Source organism: Bubalus bubalis, chromosome 20 (assembly GCF_019923935.1).
Source record: "Bubalus bubalis isolate 160015118507 breed Murrah chromosome 20, NDDB_SH_1, whole genome shotgun sequence".
NCBI lineage: Eukaryota > Metazoa > Chordata > Mammalia > Artiodactyla > Bovidae > Bubalus > Bubalus bubalis.
The window spans coordinates 34,291,006-34,308,644 of NC_059176.1; the positions used below are offsets into that span (position 1 = coordinate 34,291,006).

A 17,639-nucleotide genomic window follows, 5' to 3' on the forward strand; every position below is an offset into this window, starting at 1 on the left:
GAGTGTGTGTGTGTGTGTGTGTGTGTGTGTGTCTGTGTTATTAGTTGCTCAGTCATGTCTGACTCCTTGCGACTCCATGGGCTGTAACCCACCAGGCTCCTCTGTCCATGGTATTCTCCAGGCAAGAATACTGGAATGGGTAGCCAGTCTCTTCTCCAGGGGATCTTCCTGACCCAAGGATCAAACCCAGGTCTCTGGCATTGCAGGCATATTCTTTTCCATCTGAACCACCAGGGAAGCCCAATGATAGCTTGTTACTGCTAAGTCGCTTCAGTTGTGTCCGACTCTGTGCAACCCCATAGACGGCAGCCCACCAGGATCCCCGTCCCTGGGATTCTCCAGGCAAGAACACTGGAGTGGGTTGCCATTTCCTTCTCCAATGCATGAGAGTGAAAATTGAAAGTGAAGTCGCTCAGTCGTGTCGGACTCTTAGCGACCCCATGGACTGCAGCCCACCAGGCTCCTCCGTCCATGGGATTTTGCAGGCAAGAGTACTGGAGTAGGGTGCCATTGCCTTCTCTGATGATAGCTTGGTAAGAGGCAAATAAAGTGGCCTACCCTTTTTTAAGGCCAGAGTTGTAAGCAAGGAGATGAGAAAGGAAAGACATGGGCATAAATATTTGTTGGCAGAATGGCAGCAAAAGATGAAGATAGGACAAAGTTGCAGATTCATAGACAAGCCTTCACTCAATTTGGTCTCTTATTTGCCACCCTCTAATTCTCTCAACTCCCCCATGATAATGAGACTTTGTTTGGGTATAGAGAGAAATGGTTAAAGACCATCTGTTATTACGCACCTAGTATGCAATCATGGGCTTCCCAGAAGAAACAGTGAGTTACTAACTTGGTTCAAATCTCAATAGGAGAAGATATTAATAGAACCAGTAAATGTCCAGATAAAACTTTCCTCATTCAGATGGTGCTCTTTTCCTAACCTCTCATAGAGGGGTTGCAGGGAAATCCTTAGAATCCTCTACAGCCCAGGGGAACAGGGTTTACATGAACTACTTTTGTTTCAAAGGACACAAGAGGTCTCAACTTAGGTGGCAGTTTGTAATATTTGTGGATTCAAAATTAGATGGTAATTAAAAGGAGCCATAATAATTGGAAAAGAAGGCAGGGGTTAAAAAAGGTGAAGAACACAGGCAGGAACCAAGTAGTCCAGGCAGTTTATAGGCAATGGTTCTAACTTCAGATCCTTCTATTATGGCTTCTCTAAATATCTTCAAATTAACAGTAAGAGGGAAAGAAAAGGATTAGCTTTAGCTACAAAGTAGTTAGACTATAGGAAATGTTGAAAGCAAAAAAATAAAAGGCTAAAGTTAAGTATCTCCAAAGAGCTTTTCCTATCTCCATAGCACACACAGTTTTCTGGGAACTTTCCCCATTGATGTATAGAGATTATTGTTAGATGAGCTCACCAGTCTAGCCTGTCATCAGGTTTCTTTGCTTTAATTTTCAGTTCAGTGTTAGTGGTGTCTCTGTGAGGCTGGTGCAAGCCATCTACTGTGGACCTTAGCTACGTCAAAATGGAGGAGTCTGAATGGGCGCAGTTGAATAACAAATCCAGGTCCAGTGGAAGGAGAAATGTTGGGGGCCAGGGCCAGGAAGCCACTCCTAGAAGAGCCAAGAAGACACACCAGAATCCCAGCAATCAAATACATGAGACACCCTCCCCTTGGCAATTTGGGGTAAAAGCTGACTAGAATGAAAGCTGGTCAGGGGCAGGCACTCAGGTCATACAAGGGCAGTTTAGAGTATTCTCTTTAATTTATAGGGACTAGCATTCTTTGTACGGAGAAGGCAATGGCACCCCACTCCAGTACTCTTGCCTGGAAAATCCCATGGACAGAGGAGCCTGGTGGGCTGCAGTCCATGGGGTCCCTAAGAGTCAGACACGACTGAGTGACTTCACTTTCACTTTTCACTTTCATGCATTGGAGAAGGAAATGGCAACCCACTCCAGTCTTCTTGCCTGGAGAATCCCAGGGACAGGGAGCCTGGTGGGCTGCCATTTATGGGGTCGCCCAGAGTCGGACACGACTGAAGCGACTTAGCAGCAGCAGCAGCAGCATTCTTTGTTAAGGTCTAAGAATGGCCTCTTCAAACTCTGCTTAAAGGAGCAACTTGCCCTTTCACTGTATCTTTTAAAATACAGAAGTCATATTGGGTAGTTGGATCTTCTCTCAATCAGTCCCATTCTCCAAAGCAAAATAGAGCAATTAAAAGAACACTGGAGGTGTGTGAAAATATTAATGCTTTCCAGAGTTTGAGTGATTATTTGTGCTTAGCTTATCTGTGCTTTTGCATAGTCCCAGTCATTAAGAGGTGTTGTTTTAATAGCCGAGAAGAGAGCTCTCTTCATTGAAACATGGCAAAGAAGGAGAGAGAAGTTATAATGACAGTGGCTAGAAGGATTCTGGACAACTCTCTATTAAAATTATGCAAAAGAATACACATACAATGCATACATATAAACACATACACACACAGTGAAATACAAATGATTCTACTGGAGCCCATTAGCGATTTATTTTATTCCTTTAAATCAGTGCCTTGCAATCCAATAACACACTATGAAACTGGGTAAGGGGGCTGTTTTTGTCACTCAGTGTGTCATGGTATAATTTTACCTATCATTATTTCAGCTGAAGGTGGCATTTAGGAGTTCATTAGCAATTAATAGAGCCCGCCATTGCTCAGAGATGATCTCAGATATTTAAGGAAAGCATTTAGTTTAGATTGACAGTTTTTCGACTCTTAGGATGGCTCTAAAACAAACAAACTAAAAAGTTATGTTGAATTCTATTAAGAAAAGTGTATTTCATGTAAATTTGCCATAAGATGAAAGCCTTCATGACAATGAAACATAGCTTTCTCTCTCTCTCTCTCCCAGCAAGCTTCATTTCCCTATCAAAAGAGAGCAGTGCTTGCAAGGTCTGAGTAGAAGACTCCTACCATTTTTCAGCACCGTCACTCTCTTTTTATGTTTTGTTCATAATGGCAACTGTCTGGCTTGATACATTGGTTCTGATGCTTTCACCTGCTTGTTGTCATTCAGGTGCTAAACGAGGAGGATGAATATGTATAATTCTTTCAAGAGTGCATGAGAATGACCCATCTTGGCATATTTTATGACATATCCCACCAGACCCTGATTATTTTGTGAAGTTGGCATTCCAGTTAAACTGGTTGGCTTTAATAGCTTTTGCCAACTTCCTCTGAGCATATGATTAATCAGTACAATAAAATGAGACACTCTAAAATGCAGGATTGATGCATGGGTAAGGATTTTAAAACTTTCATTCCTTTATCAGTCATTTGAGACAGTTTTAGTGGCTCGTTACCGGAAAGTATTTTAGGAAATCTCCCCCTATTTGATCACTGTTGCCAGTATTGTATAGCCTCTCTGGAGAGAGACGAATCTTTTGATTTTGATTAAGTCTCTTTCTTCCAGAATGAGGATGAAGTGTTTTCTTCTTTGGAGCCATGTCAGGTACCTTTGATAGGTAATAGAAACCAATAGCAGCTGGAGAAACTTAGGCCAAATTACTTTAAATGGCCTCCTGAGAAGAAAGTGTGGGCTTAAAATTGGAGAAGCCTCCTCTATATATGCCTATTGCAGGGTACCAGGAAAAACACACTTAAAGTTGGAAACTTGCAATCGCTTTCATTAATTCATTTATTTCATAAATTCTTAGTGAGCTCTGCATGTCAGGGACTAGGATAGAAATGATAACAAGTCAATAGTGAGTCCCTGTCCTTAAAATACTCATAGTTCAGTTGTAGAGGAAGATGAATATATGGAATCTTTCTGAGTTTAATGGGTGGAAGGAAAGTGTTCATAGAAATCAACTGGTAATCATTCAAACCTTAGAAGTGCACTTTCAGTAAATGCCTTAGCAAAGATCATGGCTTCGTATCGATGACTTCAAGAATCAACAAATGCAGACCAGATCAGTTAATACAGAAAGAAAAAAAAAAAAGCATATATTACAGAAAAGAAGAGTCAGGTTGGACTCTTATTCTCTTAGTCACATCATTTAGCTTGGGGCTAGTGCACTGGGACGACCCAGAGGGATGGTATGGGGAGGGAGGAGGGAGGAGGGTTCAGGGTGGGGAACACATGTATACCTGTGGTGGATTCATTTTGATATTTGGCAAAACTAATACAATTATGTAAAGTTTAAAAATAAAATAAAATTAAAAAAAAATTTATGGTCATTTCCTTACTGTGAAGGTTTGGAGTTTCATTTAAGGATACACTATGTATCTTTCATATTTAGTTTTATTTAAGTATGTCTATTGGAGTCTATACACTTTTCTTTAAGATTGTTAAGCCATCTTCATAAAATTATTTTTGTCATCTTCACACAATGCCAAGTTAAAGAATCTTTTGGCTATTGTACATACAATACTGGAACCTGGTGAACAACTTTAATTAGTAAGATCAAAATTGTGGTTCCCAGTGGCACCATTTGCAGAATCCCATCTCACCTGGCCAAATATTGCTAAGGCAGGGACAGAACCACCATGGTTTTCCACTCTTAACAAGGTCTCTTCATGGGAGATAAATGAAAGAGGATTCACAGTAGTGGAGGGAAAGCTAGGAGAAGATTCAAAAATTTCTAAAGTTTTAGGACCATTTATCGTGTTTTGCTGCTTCTCAGCAGAAGTAGAAATACTGATTCACCACAGTGTATGTTGTATGTCTCTTCCAAGATCTCTTTGTGTTCATCTTCATTCCTCCTACTGGCAACAGGAAGGAATTGATGAAATTTGTAGCTCCCTTTATATTCCATCTGTCCACAGAATCACCCCCAATAAGCCTACTATCTTAGTAAAATCAAGTTTGTAGGAAAGTTTCCATTCGTTTCCACTACCTGTCCCTCTCCCTAACTGAATTTGGTCCCTAAATGCCCCATGGATATCCCTGCTTATTACTTTTTTTTTTTTTTTAATCTCCAACCAAAACAATAAATGAGGACTGGATAGGATAAAACATGGGAGCTGGACAGTTACCTGCAAGTCATAGTCCCTCTGTGCTACCTCCCTAACCTCAATGGATTTCATAGGATAATAACAACACGGAGAGCAGCCTGTGAAGGAAAAACAAGTTTCAAAAGACAAAGTTTACAAAAAATAATAGTAGTTAGTGTTTAACACTTACTTGATGCCAGTTGCTGTTCTGTTTGCTTTAGAATATTATAGCACTGAGCCTTAGCTTATTTAATTCACACATGCATTCCCAGTATGTAAAAGAGCTAAGATTTAGGCCTGGGTAGTCTGACCCTTGGAGAAGGCAATGGCAACCCACTCCAGTACTCTTGCCTGGAAAATCCCATGGACAGAGGAGCCTGGTGGGCTGCTGTCTCTGGGGTCGCACAGAGTCAGACACGACTGAAGTGACTTAGCAGCAGCAGCAGCAGCAGTCTGACCCTAAAGTCATGTCCTTATACCTGGAGAGCAAGTTCTTTTTCATCCTACTGTCTACTTTCTCAAGCAACTCAAGGGGGGTGCAGAGTGGCAGCTTTAGTTTTAGATGAGGGGGTGCTTTTGAACCTCTTTCAGGGCTTTGAATCTGAATTAATTGATCATTTGATATTTATGAAGGAGTCAGTGCTGGTGAAAACAGGTTGTGTCTAGGAGATAGAAGGGGTTCTATTTTCTTAGTGCTGTGTTGACTAGATTACAGAGTTAACTATCTAATTGCCAATTTTAGAAAAACCAAAAACTCTGTGACAGTTATGAAGTAGGTTGAAAATATGGAATAAGTCTGTATCCATCTTCACCTTCCCTTCCAGATGCCACTGGATTTAGATGAGCAGCTCCTTGGAGACAGAGACTCACTCCCTGCTTGTCCAGGACCAGTTTATCAACACAAAATTAATTTTCTCTACACCTGTTCATTTCATGGGGAGACTGAGAATAAGAAGATAATCTCTGTAGACTTCCAAAGGTAAGATGCTGCTGAATGCTTGATTTTTTTTCACAGAAAGTAATAAATGGAAGTGCCTAAAATTAATACACAGTTTTCAAAACAGAACCTTGGAGACACCTTTGATAAGCAGACGCTGACTTAACTGAAAACAAATACATGGGGCTTCCAAAGCTGAGAAACAAAAGCCTGGGTTTCTCTGCCCAGTTAAACAGTTACATTTCAAAAGAGGCAACCACAAGTGGTAAAAAAAATTTTTTTCTTTAAATCTATAGGGAAAAGATGTCTGATACTATCCTCAGCTTTTTGGTCTTTTTAGTTCATTTTCCAAATCTATACAAAAAGACAGTGAGAATACAGTAGAAAAATGTGTCCAGGAAGGAAATAAGTGCATTGGGGAATTGAATGAAAATGATAAAAATCACTCACATTTCTTTATTGTAATAATTAAATATGAAGTGGAGTGGAGAGTGGCAGATGAATTCTAATAGTAATTGAATTAGCACTTAGGAGTTATCTTATCTGCATTGCCACAATTCAAAAGTTCCACAGTTGTTTTCTCTCAGTCCGTATTATACTAATTACGCCTCTCATGCATCCTGGTGTTGACCGAAGTAGTTAGTACGCATGGAGAGGCGCCCAGCTCTCCTAAAGAGGTCTGGTCAGTACTGACTCCACATCCTCCTTGAAAATGCCATCTGCTTCTTGCGTACACCGCCATGGGGGACCCTTCCCTCCCGCTTTTGGAAAAAAGAACATATGTTTCTATTTGATATGATAGATGGTCAGGGAGCAGGGGCAGGCCCGGAAGTGCATCAGCATCCCCTTCCGGGACGCGCTCGGCTGCCACCGTCTAACAAGTTTGTCTTGGTTTCTGTGTTTGAGAAAATCCTGAACTTCGGTTCTTGTCAACTCCATCTCCAAAAGTATCTGATTCTCTGAAAGTAAGTTCTCTCTCTTTTGTGTATCTTCGGGGATCCCAACTAGTGCATGTTGTTCGTGCAAGATACACTTGCTGATAACTTATTTGAACGTGGATGTTTGTTATAAAATTATTCCTCCTTTAATATTGTTTTAGTATGCAATATATTCATTTCATGGAGAGGAGAACATTATTAACCCATGTTTTCCAGTCAGTTTTAATTATTCTGCCTCTGATCATCATACTTTGTTTTGGTTGGGAAATATAATGAAAGGTGATTCTGACTATATAGAAGTTCATTCCAATTTGACTATATGGAGAAGTATTTGTTTTGTTTTAGCAGTATCTAGTTGGAAGGCTGAATTTGAGGAGTGGGAATTTTGCTTGCTAGAATCTTTCTCTCTTACTGTTCTGCTGTAATAGTTACAGCAAAAAAAAAAAAAAAAAAAAAAAGAGGGGGTATTAACTACATTTAACCTAAGGCTTCCTCTTAGTATCTTCTGCTTTTGTTAGGTCCATACCATTTCTGTCCTTTATTGTGCCCATCATTGCATGGAATGTTCCCTTGATATCTCTTAATTTCTTGAAGAGATCTCTAGTCTTTCCCATTCTATTGTTTTCCTCTATTTCTTTGCATTGATCACTTAGGAAGGCTTTCTTATCTCTCCTAGCTATTCTTTGGAACTCTGCATTCAAATGGGTATATCTTTCCTTTTCTCCTTTGCCTTTAGGTTCTTTTCTCAGCTATTTGTAAGGCTACCTCAGATGACCATTTTGCCTTTTTGCATTTGTTTTTTCTTGGGTATGGTCCTGATCACTGCCTCCTTTACAATGTTAGGAACCTCCATCCATAGTTCTTCAGGCACTCTGTCTTTGCCAGTGGACCACGTTTTGTCAGAACACTCCACCATTACCCACTGTCTTGGATGGCCCTACACAGCATGGCTCATAGTTTCATTGGATTAGACAAGGCTGTGGTCTAATCAGTTTGATTCAGTTCAGTTCAGTACAGTCACTAAGTCGTGTCTGACTCTTTGCGACCCCATGAACCACAGCACGCCAGGCCTCCCTGTCCATCACCAACTCCCAGAGTTTACCCAAACCCATGTCCATTGCGGAGAAGGCAATGGCAACCCACTTCAGTACTCTTGCCTGGAAAATCCCATGGATGGAGGAGCCTGGTAGGCTGCAGTCCATGGGGTCGCTAAGAGTTGGGCACAACTGAGCGACTTCACTTTGACTTTTCACTTTAATGCTTTGGAGAAGGAAATGGCAACCCACTCCAGTGTTCTTGCCTGGAGAATCCAGGGACGGGGGAGCCTGGTGGGCTGCCGTCTATGGGGTCGCACAGAGTCGGACATGACTGAAGCGACTTTGCAGCAGCAGCAGCATGTCAATTGAGTCGGTGATGCCATCCAACCACCTCATCCTCTGTCGTTCCCTTCTCCTCCTGCCCTCAATCTTTCCCAGCATCAGGGTCTTTTCTGGTTCTAACTGTTGCTTCCTGACCTGCATACAGGTTTCTCAAGAGGCAGGTAAAGTGGTCTTTTATCCCCATCTCTTTCAGAATTTTCCACAGTTTATTGTGATCCACACAGTCAAAGGCTTTGGCATAGTCAATAAAGCAGAAATACATGTTTTTCTGGAACTCTCTTGCTTTTTCCATGATCCAGCAGATGTTGACAATTTGATCTCTGTTCCTCTGCCTTTTCTAAAACCAGCTTGAATATCTGGAAGTTCCTGGTTCATGTATTGTTGAAGCCTGGCTTGGAGAATTTTGAGCATTACTTTACTAGCATGTGAGATGAGTGCAATTGTGCAGTAGTTTGAGCATTCTTTGGCATTGCCTTTCTTAGGAATTGGAATGAAAACTGACCTTTTCCAGTCCTGTGGCCACTGCTGAGTTTTCCAAATTTGCTGACGTATTGAGTGCAGCACTTTAACAGCATCATCTTCCAGGATTTGAAATAGCTTAACTGGAATTCCATCACCTCCACTAGCTTTGTTCGTAGTGATGCTTCCTAAGGCCCACTTGACTTCAGACTCCAGGATGTCTGGCTCTAGGTGAGTGTGAGTGATCACATCATTGTGATTATCTGGGTTGTGAAGATCTTTTTTGTACAGTTCTTCTGTGTATTCTTGCCACCTCTTCTTAGTATCTTCTGCTTCTGTTAGGTCCCTACTGTTTCTGTCCTTTATTGAGCTCATCTTTGCATGAAATGTTGCCTTGGTATCTCTTATTTTCTTGAAGAGATCTCTAATCTTTCCCATTCTATTGTTTTCCTCTCTTTCTTTGCATTGACCACTGAGGAAGGCTTTCTCATCTCTCCTTGCTATTCTTTGGAACTCTGCATTCAGATGGGTATATCTTTCCTTTTCTCCTTTGCTTTTCACTTCTCTTCTTTTCACAGCTATTTGTAAGGCCTCCTCAGACAGCCATTTTGCTTTTTTGCGTTTCTTTTTCTTGGGGATCGTCTTGATTCCTGTCTCCAGTAGAATGTCATGAACCTCTGTCCATAGTTCATCAGGCACTCTGTCTATCAGATCTAGTCCCTTAAATCTATTTCTCACTTCCACTGTATAGTCATAAGGGATTTAATTTAGGTCAGTTTGATTAGTTTTCTGTGATCGTGGTTTTCTTTCTCTCTGTCCTCTGATAAGGGATAAGGATAAGAGGCTTAAGGAGGCTTCCTGATGGCAGAGACTGACTGAGCAGGGAAACTGGGTCTTGTTCTGATGGGTGGGGCCATGCTCCCTAAATCTTTAATCCAAGTGTACTGGAGTGGGTTGCTATTTTCTACTCCAGGGGTTCTTCCAGACCCAGGGATTGAACCCTCATTTTCTGCAGTACTAGGCGGATTCTTTACCCCTGCTCCACTTGGGAAGCCCCGTCTATATCACTGCAACTAGTTTACTCCAAAAGTCATTCTCTGCCATTGTTATTTGACTCATAAATCGTTCTGTCTTGTCTATTACCCTTAGTTTCTGGCCAGACTGAGATTCAATCAAGAATAGATTTTCAGTCTCCATTGAGACCCCAAACTTAATTTTCACATCCTGATCTACCAAAATGTAGACCAGACTGAGAAACGATGCCTACAACCCTGCCATTCAATAAAATGGATATTGGAGATAACAAGACTTTTTAGAATGAGAAGCACTAATTTCAAAGTATACTTACATTTTAATCTTTAAAATATTTCTTGGTATTTTAAAATGGTTCCAAAATAAGATATAAGATGTCAGTTTTGGCAATCTTTGATAGAAGGGCTAACCTGCCATAAAATAAAAATACGATCCTGAATAACTTGATTAGATCATCTGTATTTATCAAATTCATTACTTACTAAATCTACCTTCTTGCCTAGACTTGATGGACGAGGCAGTAAGTGTACAGGCTTCAGAAAGAACAAAACTGTAAATGTTGTAACAGAATGAAAGATTTAACACCAAACAGTGTGATTAACTAATGGAGCTGCATTGCAAATGGCAGTGCAACAGGAAAATCTTTGCAATATTGTGAGAAAAAAAAATATTAAGATGGGTAAAATGTATTAAATTCTACAAATGAGAAGGAAAAAAGTTGCAAGGAAGAAAACTTAAATTCTAGTGCAGGAAAATCAGCTTAGTGAAAATTGAAAATGCATGTAATAAAACTAATTCAAGCAGGATAGTAATCTTGTGTAAAAAAGATAAAAGCATGTTAAAGCCTGATTGTAAAATATTAATGTGCTAAACCATCATAAAACTTCACATATGCCCTTTAGCGATAGTATTGTTCATGATGATAAAAACTTATTTGCAAATTCTTCTTTTATGAAGTCTGGAAACAGAAAATCTGAAAAACGACTAATGTAGACATCTACGGTGTGTAAAAGACAGGAAATGGTGAAGGTTAATGAGGTTCAGGGTAACTAGTCTCTTGACATTTAGTTATGTGACCATATCAAGGACCCTCTGCAGGCTGTGAGTGTGATGATTCCATGTAATAGAGTTTGCACCCTAATAAACTTGGGGTATTCTTAACTCTATTCCTGGTATACTGATGGCCCAGAATGCTCTTGGAATTACATTTACCTTGGTTCACTATAAACTATAAGGCACCTTCATCCCTAGACTTTATCTTTCCACTGAAGCTCTATTTATGGAAAGCAAAGAGAATATGTATCCATCCTTATTTTGCTTTTGTGTTATTTTATTACTGGTTTTAAATTGCAGGGCTAGATTTGCTGAAATTCTGTGATAGCTCAGGGCATTGTTTTTGTGTAATAGAGATAGCATTGTATAGCAGGAAGAACTGAACTAGATGGTGAAATTGGCTTGACCTGTATGTTTATACCACTTACAATAGGATATTGATTAGTTTATCAAACTTCTCTGGGTCATGCATGCTTCATAAGAAAAATGCATAAACACACAAATAGGAATAATAAGTAATAATTGAAGTCACTCAGTTGTGTCTGACTCTTTGTGACCCCATGGACTGTAGCTTGCCAGGCTCCTCTGTCCATGGGGTTTTCCAGGCAAGAGTACTAGAATGGGTTGCCATTTTCTTCTCCAGGGGATCTTCCAGACCCAGGGATTGAACCCAGGTTTCCTGCATTACAACGAGGCTCTTTGCCATCTGAGCTACCAGGGAAGCTGCCTCTAAAATTTCTGTCATGCTTCATGTGCTCAAATGTAATAAAATGTATTGAAATGTTTTCTATTACTAGGGTTTTCTCTGCTTAGAAAGTTCTACTGTCTGACCTCCCACACATTTCAAGATTCATTCATCCATTTTTATGTAACTGGAATATTTCCCTTCTTCCCCTATATTTAAGCAAATTCTGTTTATGTCTTGAGGTCCAGACTACATCCTACTTCCTCTATGAAGCATTTTCTAACTGCTCTATTACACAGTGATCAGTCTCTGGACTATGTTCCTTCTCTGAACTTTTGTTATAATTAATGCCTTTCCTTTTCTGGTTGAATCATGTTTTGTTTCCCCCTTGATAGTGGGAACAATGACTTGTACTTCTCTTGTATCTCACCTTCCTTACAACCCCCTAAAATATTTAGCATGTTACTACAGTCTATACTCTCTTATATATTAATAATTAAGAGATAATCCTTAATAAATCATGGTTAGCATGAATAAGCTTAAGACAAGCTCCTGTGGTCATGTCACACTGAATACTATTTGGATTAAACCACCAATAAATAGAAGCATTTGTAATATATTATTTCTAGATTAGGTGAAGAAGCACCTTGGACATGATAGATCAATAGATAGAAAAAACTCCAGACAATTAAATGAAGTTTACTTTTATCATTTTTAAGACTTTTCAAACACTGTTGACTTTGGGAAAACATAAGCATATATTGGCAGTGATTTAGTTCTCCATTTGACATCATAGATCCATATTCTGTTTCTTCTTATTTAGGATGTATGTTTTCAGATACCATGAAATTTAAATAATCTGATTATGTTTTGCAGACCTCTTTTTTTTTTTTTTTTTAAGGAGTGTTTATTAGCAGAAGGCATTAGGAGCTGCATTAGTGTTCTCCAGAGAAACAAAACCAATAGGATAGATCAGATAAATAATAGATAGGGGATGACAGATAGGCAGATAATTGGTGATAAGAAGAGATTTATTAGAGAATTGACTTACTCAGTTATGGAAGCATAGATGTCCCAAGATCTGCTCTCTGTAAGCTGGAGACCCTGAAAAATTGCTAGTGTAATTCAACCTGCGCCTTAAGGTCCGAGAACCAGAGCAGTCAATGTCCAAGGGCAGGAGCTGTCTCAACTCAGAAGGAGCACATTTACCCTTCTCACGTTTTGGTTCTATTCAAGCCCTTAGTGGATTGTATGATGCCTGCCCACATTGGTGAAGTCCATCTGCTTTATTCAGCCTCTACTACTCAATTTAAATGTTAATCTTTTCTGAAGAAACACTGGAAATAATATTTTACCAGCTATCTGGGTGTTCCTTAGCCCAGTGAAATTGATCCATAAAATTAACCATCACAGTAGCCATGTTGATCACAGGAAGAGACCTTGTAAGTCTGTGACACCAGTTAAAAACATCAGATTTTTGTAGAATGAAGTATATTTAGCACTTGATTGTATGTTGTTTGTATTGGCCGCTAATGTCTTACATGTCTGATCTTCCCAGCCCAGTTGTAAGCACCTCTAGGTGTTTCTTTCACTGTTTCTAACAATGTTTGATGCTTACTGTTGACATATAGTGGAAAATATCAGTTTAGTAATTAGGAGACTGAGTCCTAACCCAACTCTATCTCTTACTAAATCCAGTGAGGCGAGACAAACTACAAATAACACTTAACTTCAGTTTTGTTTTCTATTAAGTGACAATAATTATACTTGCCTTGATTAATTCATAGGCTCATTCTAAGGCTTGAATGAGATAGCAGATCTCAACAGTCCTGTTGAGTTTTAAAGTCCTATACAGAAATTAAGTGCTATTATTCTGATAGCTGACATCCAAAAGTAGTTTTTATTTTGTGTGGTATTATTAAAATGAGATTGGTAGCTAAATATTTGGTTCTCTGAAATAATTTTTTGTTCATGATATGAAAAATAAGCAGTTTCTATATCAGCACCATTTTTCTAGATTCCATATACATGCAGTAATATATGATATTTGTTTTTCTCTTGCTTACTTACTGCATTCTGTATTACAGGCTCTAAATTCATCCACATCAATACAAATGACTCAATTTCATTCCTTTTTAATGGCCAAGTAATATTCTATTGTATATATGTACCACATCTTCTTTATCTGTTCACTTAGTAGTAGACATCTAGGTTGCTTCCATGTAGACATCTAGGTTGCTTCCACGTCCTGGCTATTGTGAATAGAACTGCAGTCAACATTGGGGTACCTGTATCTTTTCGAGTTACAGTTTTCCCACTGTATATGCTCAGTTGTGGGAATGCTGGGTCATATGACAGTTCTATTTTTTAGTTTTTTAAGGGATCTTCATGCTGTTCTCCACAGTGGCTCTATCAGTTTACATTCCCAGGGTAGGAGGGTTGCCTTTTCTCCACACCATCTCCAGCATTTATTGTTTGTAGATCTTTTTGATGATGGCCATTCTGATCGGTGTGAGCAGAGCCAGACTAGAGATGCAGATGTGGAGAACAGATCTGTGGACACAGGAGGGGAAGACCAAAGGATGGGATGAATTGAGAGTGTAGCATTGACAATATACACTACCATGTGTAATATAGATAGCTAGTGGGAAGCAGCTAAATAACACAGGGAGCTCAGCTCAGTGCTCTGTTATGATCTAGGTGGGTGGGATGGGGGCTTGGGAGGAAGGTCCTAGAGGGAGAGGATATATGCATACATATGGCTGATTCATGTTGTACAGCAGAAACTAACATTGTAAAGCAATTATGTTCCAATAAAAATCAGTTTCTAAAATATTTCATGTAATTCTAATTGTAGTTTATAGACCATGAGAATTGAAAATATAATTTTATATATTTCCTCATATTGATGAGATAAAACCCACTTTATCTTCTGAAGAAAATGTTTCTTAAGCAGAATATTTTTCATAATTCCAATATCTAGATTCATGGAATTTCCCATAAAGGTGAGAGATGATATACTAGTTTTTCCCAAATCTCTTTCAACACATATTTTGAAAACCTGAAAAATTCTAATTAAAACCATTAAAATTTCCATTGCTAACATTTTTATTCTCTATTCTTATTTTCTGAGGATTAATAAAATATTATGACTCAATATGGAACTCTACTAAAGAACTTCTTCATTGCCTGTAGGTGAGTGGAGGCAAATTCCAGTGACTATATTGTTGAGTATAGTATAGCCAAAGGAAGGAATATATGTAAGTTTTGATTTTTTTTTTCTCCTAAGAAGTCAGCAGAAGGGTTAATGTAAAAACTTTCCTATTCTTGGTCACTGGATGCCTAATATAAAATTCCAGAACTAGAATTATGCCAAGGCAGTGTGTCAGGCATTTGTTAAAAAAAAAAAAAAGTTCTTCTTTGCCATTACAAGCCAACTCATTCCTATATTAGTGAATCATAAATAAAAGAACACAGAATATATCAGAAACAGAGGAAGGAAGAAATTTTAAAACTTTCTTCTATTTCATGTCTTTATCCTTCCCTTAACAGCCAGACTTCTTAATTACGGAAGAGTACGTTTAATAAGACATTTTTCTTTTCTTGTTTTCTGGTTCCAACGTGAGGCACATGGGATCTTAGTTCCCCAGCCAGAACCAGGGATAGAACCTGTGCCCCATACAATCCACGGAGTCCTAACCACTCTACTGCCAGGAATTCCCAGATGCTTTTCATTATACAAAAAGTTGTCCCAGTCCCATGACACTACTGGAACTTCTTCTACTGAAAGTCATATATGCTTTTTTTTTTTTTTTCCAGTAAAACAAATGGAAACTTCTTAGAACTCAACTTACTTGAAATCTCAGCACCATTGAGCACCATTGATGACCGCCTTCTTTTTGAAGTACTTTCTTCTTTTGACCTCAGTGACACCCAATTCCCCATGTCCCTGGTTGTTCCTTTTACAGGCATCCCTTTCTCTGCCTGAAGATCAAATGTTTATTTTATTGAGGGTTCTGTTCTCTTCTAGACTTACATAATTTTCCTGTGGGAAATCTCATTCAACATTTATATGCTGATGACTCTTAATACAACAGAAACTCCTTCCTGAGTTTTAAACTCAGAAAGCCTAACTGCCTTCAGCTCATGTGTATTTTCCTGCCCTACTTCAAACTTAAATTGTTCAAAAGTGAATTTAGTATCTTCATCAACTCCAGAGTCTACTCTCCCTTCTCTGTTCTCTGTCTCAATAAATAGTATAATCATCCATCTGCTTGCCCAAGCTGGCCACTTGGTGAAATCTTCATCTGCACTTTTTCCCTCCCTGCCTCATGTCCAACCTGTATCAGTTTTGTTTTTTTTTTTTTAATTTTTCTGCCTGAAAAGTCTTCAGTCTCTGCTTCTCTCTGTCTTTAATTTCAGGCCTGTATGAATAGTACTGTGACCCAGGGAAAGGAAGTGTGGAGAACTTGAGTCCCCTCAGTCTTTGATATATCCTGTCACTTCCATATTTCCCTGGGACCAGAAAAGCATTAAAATAATTCCAGATTAGATGTACATAATATTTTTAAGAGCCACTGATCTCCTGCACAGATTGGGAAGACTAACATAAAGCAGCAGCCTAAATTTCAGAGTCCTTTAGGTTTGAGGTTAAATTGTGTGGCCCAACTGTGTCATACTTTTGTCCCATTGACTGCCCTTCCACAGATCTGGCCACCATCACCTCTCACCTGGATCACCTTTGCAACCTCCTAACAAGTATTTCTGCCTATAGATTTACACCTCTGGTCTATGTTTCACACTGCAGTTAGAGTGACCCAGAAGTATTTGAGAATGAAAAGAAAACAAATAATTGTAAATATTTTAGAGGCTTTGGCATGTGAAAGCTCATCCCCAAATAAGAAGATTTAGTTGGTTGTAAAAAATTCCTGGATATATAAATGCCCATTAACTATCAGAAAGTTCTTTTTCTATCACACTGTAAAACAAAACTCTTATCCTAACTTAAAAAACAGTGCTAGATACTACTGTCTTATTTCTTAAACACTTTGTTTCATTAGGCCAATCGTTTGTCTTTCTGTGAGATGTATCACTTCTAAAGCTAAAAAAAAACCCCCAAAAACTAGCAATGACAATATTCTTTCAATGACCCTATATTGTATGTTTGTATATAACCACATATGGGGCTTCCCTGGTGGCTCATTTGGTAAAGAATCCTCCTGTAATGCCAGAGACCTGGGTTTGATCCCTGGGTCAGAAAGATCAGCTGGAGAAGGGATAGGCTAGTCACTCCAGTATTCTGGCCTGGAGAATCACAGGACTGAGTGACTTTCACTTTCAACCATATATGTAGTCATAAATAGTGTATAATTAATTTTCATATTAAATTGTGTATAACCAGTCCATCCTAAAGGAGATCAGTCCTGGGTGTTCATTGGAAGGACTGATGTTGAAGCTGAAGCACTAATACTTTGGCCACCTGATGCGAAGAGCTGACTCATTGGAAAAGACTGGGAAAGATTGGAGGCAAGAAGAGAAGGGGACAATGGAGGATGAGATGGTTGGGTGGCATCCCCAACTCAGTGGACATGGGTTTGGGTGTACTCCGGCAGTTGGTGATGGACAGGGAGGCCTGGCGTGCTGCGGTTCATGGGGTCGCAAAGAGTTGGACGCGACTGAGCAACTGAACTGATACTGATACTGATAAATACTGATAAATATTTATCAGTGTACTGATAAATACACGTTGTTTATAATTAGTGTTATATACTTATATGTGTGTGTGTGTGTATATATAGGCTGAGTCCCAGGTGGCTCAGTGGTAAAGAATCCACCTGCCAATGCAAGAGACATGGATTTGATCCCTGGGTAAGGAAGATCCCTTGGAGAAGGAAATGACAACCCACTCCAGTATTCTTGCCTGGAGAATTCCATGGAAACAGGAGCCTGGCAGGCTATATAGTCCATGGGTTCACAAAGAGTTGGACATGATTGTGTGTGTGCATACACACACAGGATTATATGTAGCTTACATGATCTTAAGAATGTCCTCATAAAATATTTCTATAGATATTTTATAATGTAACATAATTGCATATGATTTATATAATTATATAAAATTATTATTAAGAATGTTCTCATAGTTCCTCCACAGAGAGGGTTGCAATTACATCATC

General features: G+C 39.1%; 1 long non-coding RNA gene across 1 annotated transcript in view; it reads left to right on the forward strand.

The window, feature by feature from the left end:
* The first annotated feature begins 6,197 nt into the window (after positions 1-6,197).
* The window catches only part of LOC123330748, a 33,454-nt gene continuing 22,012 nt past the window's right edge, over positions 6,198-17,639 (forward strand). Inside the window, exon 1 of the long non-coding RNA XR_006546844.2 lies at positions 6,198-6,882. This is a non-coding gene — a long non-coding RNA (uncharacterized LOC123330748). The remainder of the gene's footprint in view (positions 6,883-17,639) is intronic.